The sequence below is a fragment of the Equus asinus genome, chromosome 4 (genome assembly GCF_041296235.1).
Source record: "Equus asinus isolate D_3611 breed Donkey chromosome 4, EquAss-T2T_v2, whole genome shotgun sequence".
Classification (NCBI taxonomy): Eukaryota; Metazoa; Chordata; class Mammalia; order Perissodactyla; family Equidae; genus Equus; species Equus asinus.
The window spans coordinates 118,623,963-118,630,432 of NC_091793.1; the positions used below are offsets into that span (position 1 = coordinate 118,623,963).

At 36.5% G+C, this 6,470-nt stretch overlaps 1 long non-coding RNA gene across 1 annotated transcript in view; it reads left to right on the forward strand.

The window, feature by feature from the left end:
• Positions 1-5,356, forward strand: part of LOC139045130 (uncharacterized) — a 106,397-nt gene extending 101,041 nt beyond the window's left edge. Inside the window, exon 3 of the long non-coding RNA XR_011502881.1 lies at positions 4,502-5,356. This is a non-coding gene — a long non-coding RNA (uncharacterized lncRNA). The remainder of the gene's footprint in view (positions 1-4,501) is intronic.
• The last annotated feature ends 1,114 nt before the right edge of the window (positions 5,357-6,470 follow it).

The window sequence follows — 6,470 nt, forward strand, 5'->3', positions numbered from 1 at the left end:
CTTTGCCTGATTTTTGCATTAGCTGGTCTCATGGAATAAGTTAGAAAGTATTCCCTTTGCTTCTATCTTCTGAAAGAGATTGTAGACAATTGGCATAATTTATTTTTTAAATGTTTGGTGGAATTCACCAGTGAACCACTGTCCCTGGTGCTTTATCTTTTGGAAGACTGTTAATTGATGATTCAATTTCTTTAATAGATATAGGCCTATTTAGACAGTCTATTTCTTCTTGTGTGAGTTTTGGTAATTTTTATCTTTCAAGGAATTGGTCCATTTCACCTAGGTTTTCAAATCTGTTAGCACAGAGTTGTTCATAGTATTCCTTTATCATCTTTTTAATGTTCGTGAGACCTGTAGTGATGTTCACTCTTTCATTTCTGATATTAGTAATTTGTCTCCTCTCTCTTTTTTGTTAGTTGATCTGGCTAGAGGCTTATTAATGTTATTGATCTTTTCAAAGAGCCAGTTTTTGGTTTTATTGATTTTCTCTACTGATTTCCTCTTTTCAATCTCATTGATTTTTTGCTCTAATTATTATTTCTTTTCTTCTGCTTACTTTGAGTTTAATTTACTCTTCTCTTTCTAGTTTCCTGATGTTATATCTTGAAAATGAAAAAACAAAAAACATATATCCTAGCTCTGTGCATTTAAAAGACCTAGAAATAATAACCAATTCTGTAGCACTGAGCATCCCTACTGTCCACATTGTGGTTGCTGCCATGAATTCTTCCTTAAAAATGCCAACGATCCTTAGAGAAATAGATGCCTCCAGGTCCAGGATAGGAAAAGTCCAAGAAAGCCTGGATTGCTTGTTATACCAGAAAGCAAAGAAGCTATCAATGACTACTAGAGTCTAGTAGAAGGATTCAGAAGGCAACTTAAATAGACACCCACTGGCAAATGGGGGTGGAAAGAGGGGAATCATGCATTTAACCTGCCTTTCTTTAATTAACTGTACCTCAGGGTAAACAATTACTTCATGTTGGAAAGCTTCTTTTTATGGAAATGTTCCTACTAATAAATAAAGGAGGGTTTTAGAATTAGGATATTACTATTTTGCAGTTCTTAATTAACTAATGGACAATGGTCATCAACAGCTAAGATTACACAAGGAATTGCAATCATTTATCATATCTCCTGAGGATGTACAAAACATCACCCTCTGAAGTAGTCTGATAATGCATTTAGACTTAATAATCAATACACAGGAAACACAGGGGACACCACAGGGAGGCAACCAGCACATTCCAGACAGTGGGAAATTGTATAAGAAAATTACCTGGGTTTTTGAATGAACAAATGTAGGAAAAAAAAGAGAGAGAGAGATGGAATATAGATTTAAAGATACTTAAGAGACATGTCAAACAGTTGCAATGTATGTACTTTTTTGTATCTTGATTCAGACAACAAAATATACAGAATAAAAAATACAGTCACTTATAAGATAAACCAGAGAATTGTGAATACTAGCTGGATACTGAATTATGTTCATTTTTCAATTTGTGATAATGATATTTTGGTTGCTTTTTTTTAAGAGCACATTTTCCATTACCCAAAGAATGCAAGCACTGTAAATAACCTCCTTTGTGTGGCTATCTAACGAAATGACTACTTTTCTTAAATTACTCTAAAATAACACTGATTCTGGAAGGCTTTATCAACTAACACCATAGCTTCAAACATTCAGTGCAATCTGATCTTCATAAGACACTTAATAGTTATATCATATAACTATGGTTAACGTCCTTTACGAACAAACAAGCAAACAAACAAAATCATCAGAAACTCTGTTGGTATTTCCTAGAGGTCAAAAGAAGTAATTTTTTCTTCCATGGAGCACACGTCTCTTGGCCTTGCTCCATTTTCTCCTCCTGAAGTATCCCATCTCCACCGAGGGACCCAGAAAGGCTAACAACAAAAAGCAAAGGTTTAATTCTGGGATGGCTGTGAGCAGTGGATGTTGTGGTGTCACCTTGCAAATAATGACCAGAGAAAAATCCAGAATATCTGAGGGTAGTTGGACCAGATTGCCAATTGGAATATAAGAAAGTCAGTTTACATACCAGAATGGGGTGGTTACAAACAGGAGGAAAGTTGAAACAGGTGTTGGGAAACTAAGTTTAGCTGAGTAATAAGAATGGAATCCAGGTTAAAGATAGAGTCAGGAGAAACAGATGGAACGAGAGTTGAGCAGTAAGCAATGTTGAATAACCAGAACAGGCACAGCATCAGAAGAAAAACTAAGAAATAGAAATCAATTCTCTGAAGAAGCCACAGAGACCAGAATCTTACAGGCTTGTAAAAGAAATTTCCTGGAGGCACAGGGTAATTTTTGAAGCATTGGCCAGAAACTTTTATTCAAAACTTTACTTGCCTTAAGAGAACTTTCGTTCTGAATGGCCAGTAAATTATACATTTTTTACTACACACAATTATACATTATTCATTATACATATTGGCTGTGCAAAAACTTAATATTGCCATATCATAGAGTTTAGGTAAGGATTAAACAAAATTAGGTATTTAGAGCACATAGCACAGGGCTCCCTACAGGTTTCCTTCAATACAGTAACAACTTAACTAATGTTGAAGGGAGATTGTGTACGTAAATTACATCTTATTGAAGGAGGTCACTAAATCCTGTCATTTTTACTCCTTTAAGGTCTTTAAACTTATCCTTCCTTGACATCTCTGCTGACACGACCTTAGTGTAAGCCAGTGGTTCTCAAAGTGTAATCCAGGGATCCCTGAGGATGCCCAAGATTCTTTCAAGGGGTCTGTGAGGTCAAAACAATTTCATAATAATATTGTTGTTATTTGTCTATTTCAATCTCATTGTCTCCCAAATGTTTAGCTGAATTTACCAGAAACTACAAGAATGTGATGACATCATTACTCTGATGACTAATAGAATATGAATTTATATGCTCTTGTGCTTTAAAATTCCCTCACTTTTTGTTTATAATACGGTAAGGATCAGTAGACAGAACCCACATAACCATAAGCTCTTTGAAGTCCTCATGATTTTTAAGAGTGTTAAGGGTCTGAAAACCAAAAAGACTGAGAACTGCTGCTTTGAGCCATCCTGTGTTGCCTTAACTTTCACAGCTGCCTCCTAATCTATCCCCACCTCTTTCTAATGTCTCCAAAGTGCTCATTCAAAAGTGCAAATCTGATTGCATTGCATCTCTGTTTAAAATTTTTATATCTCATAACATATAAGATGGAGAAGTGGCAGAGCACAGTGGAACAAACAAGGGAGCCTTAGGTTTCACTTAGGGCTGAATTCAAATTCCATGGATGGCAGACTTGGCTCATTGCCCTCCAGTAACCATTTCCCTTTCATCATTTTTCTAATAAATCTCCTGAGCTTTAGCTTAACACATGGCGTTACCACTAGAAATTACTCCCTTGAAGATGAGTGTGGTCATATGATGGGCATTGGGAGGTGAATAGAAGTAATATATATGTGCAACTTCTGGGTCAAGGTGTCCAAAAAAAGAAGCTGGTTTCCTTCCACTGATTTCCTCTTTCCTACAAGCTTCAAAGGGGGCTACTGGGTGCTGAGCCAGCTTCAGCCATGTGGATGAAGACCAGACTTACCTTTCATATTGTCTGCCCAAGTCTCTATTGTATCATGGACAAAAACAACCTCTGTCTTGAGTTAATTTTGACCAAGCAGGCAAAAACTTGGGCTTACCCTCAACCAAATGCCTGCATGACCTGAACCCCTGAGGTAAATTTGTATAACAGGCTCTTTCTACATAAAAATTTTTATCTTCCTTCACTGGGTTCCCATTAACCTGACCATGGTCTGAATAATCGTTTACTTTTCATTTATTCTTTTATTTAATATTAATAAAGTATGCTGAGCACTGTGCACAATAAGTATAGCAGTATTTAGTCAGCATTCAATACATCCATTAACACCATGGGATCCAAAATGAAGAAAACAGTGTCCTGGTAGTCAAACAGGGCAAAGTGACACTTGATGAGGTCCTGCTACTTGTGGACAAACCCAGAAACAATGTGACTGGGCTCATGGCTGTTGATCCTCAACAAGTGATAGGGTTCCAGACTTATTAGAGGGGGATAACTAAGAGGAAAGTGGGACACTAGTTCTTTGCTCAGTACATGAAGTGCAAAGTGGAGTTTGTGCAAAGGGGTACCTGTGTGTGACTAAAATAAAAAGTGAGCACATCTTTCATCAAGCCTGGGCTGTTCTAGAATCCAGAGCAAGACTGAATGTGCAAGGAGGAGATGAATGATCCGAGCTCATCAAGAGCTGAGGAGGCCAAATAAGAAGAAACTCTTCTGCAATAACAGGAGATACGTGGGGGTTGTTGGAATTATACCTTTCATAGACATATTTTCCAAATGAAAAGGGTAACTGTTTTCCTATCCCATTTTGTTTAAAATAGAATGTGGCCCATCTGGGGGATTTACAGTGTTATTATTACACTTTTACTGAAAATAATTTCAAATGTTATATTGTTTTTAGGTCAAGCCATATGAAATTGCTGCTTTGTGGATCAAATGTGAAGCTAAAGACTCACAGGACTGTAGAAAGATAGGCAGAGTGAAGGCCAGGAAGGCCTCCTTTGGGAAATCTGGATATGCAAGAATTGCAGGTAAGCCACTGCCAAAGGTCTTAGATACATGCAGCTTCGAAGCGGCTGATACTCAGGAGGATATCCAAAGGCCGAAGGTAAAATCTGACCCCTACCATCTACCAAATGCTCGCTCTAAAGCTAAAGGAAAACGGCTTTTCCTTCTCTTCTTCCCTACAAATCTCAGGCAAGTGCCTCTTATTGATAGTTTCTAACTAGCATCCTGCTGGCAAGGAAGTCTGGGGAGTATAGCTTCTAGGTTTTACACACTGTGGAAAGGTGGGAAACCCAGAAGAACTTGAGTCTATGTTAGTGTCATTTTTACTAATTAGATTACGCATAGAGTTTCTGGAGTAGAATAAATAAGAGTCCAAAGCAGAAGGAGAAGGTAGAGGAGCTGTGTGTCAACTCAGACTCTCTCAAGGGCTCCGTCTCCTCCAGCTCGTTCTCTGTTGTCAATAAACAGAGATACTGCTAAGACTCAGACCCCAGATGGGGGCGTGTGCGTGCGTGTGTGCGCATGCATCAGCATGTGTGTACTTCCTGTAGGATCCACAAAAGAGAGACTTTCAAAGTCATTTTTCTATTATTCTCTACACCTCCTTCATTCAAGGAATAAAAGTCACATCTACAATTTTTAAATTGAGGGAGTTAGAATTGTTTGAAAGTATATAACACATTAACTGAGAAAGAAAAATATCTGGGATTCTAGGCTATGACATTAAATACATACTTTAGTCATTAATGTCCATTTAAAATAGTAACTGATGGGTTATTGCTAATGAAAATATAATTTTCCATTTGGGAATTATGCCCCCAGATTCGCTATTTCGACTTTTCAGATTGATTATTTAAGAAACTGGTGGCAGGTCCAAGCCATGGGGCTTTCACTGCAATTACATCTGATTCTTGGACATTATATTAGTTCTGGACTATTAGTATAATAATGGCTACCAATGTACTTTTCACTTGTATTTTCCTAATAGCATCTATCTATGGAAGGCACCTAATTTGTCATAATGGAAAGTTGGTGTTTTTATGATACATTTAAAAAGGGTAATTCCTTATGACTTGACCACAATAGTTCATGCTGGGAAATTGTCTCATTTTTTTTCAATATGTCAATGTTAATCCATTTTGCAATCTGTTTAAGCCTGGTTTGGTAGTCAGTCATTAAAGCCATAATAGTAAATGTCTCACCCATTGTCCTTTAGAATACATATATATCAACATAAATATACATATATTATAGAGAGACATAAATTTGAGGAGAATTATCTGTGAGGATAGTTTAGTGTTTCTTGGAATTACAGAATTGTTTATATTGACATTTGATATAATTTTCAAGATTTAAAAAAAGAGAGATGAGTAAAATTACTTGGGAGAAATACCAATGTATAGCTCTCTTCAGATTACGTACTTTCTTTTTCTTTTTTCCTGGATCTAAATATTCAGGCCTATTGTAGAATGTATATTTTAAAATGAAAATTCAAACCACATTTAGTCCTGTTACCTAGAAACACCACCATTTAAAAAACCTATCTTTTCTTTTTTTTTTTTCATTTATCGGTGTGTAGAAGTAGATATGTACATTGTGGGTGTGCAAATGTGAGTAAAAATTTGTGTGTTTTCTGTAAGAATTCGAATTAGGCACATACTGTCTTTTATTTGCCATTTAAATATAGGCGACCTCATCAGCATTTAATGTTGGGAGGTGATATCTGAGGGGCGAATGCTTTTTACTGCTTTTTGTAGATAATCTAAAAGTTTTATAAATCTAGGATTTTCTTGATATGGGTGAATTATATCAATAGGTTTTCAAATGTTAGGCCAGCCTTGAATCCTTGGGAAAAACCCCAT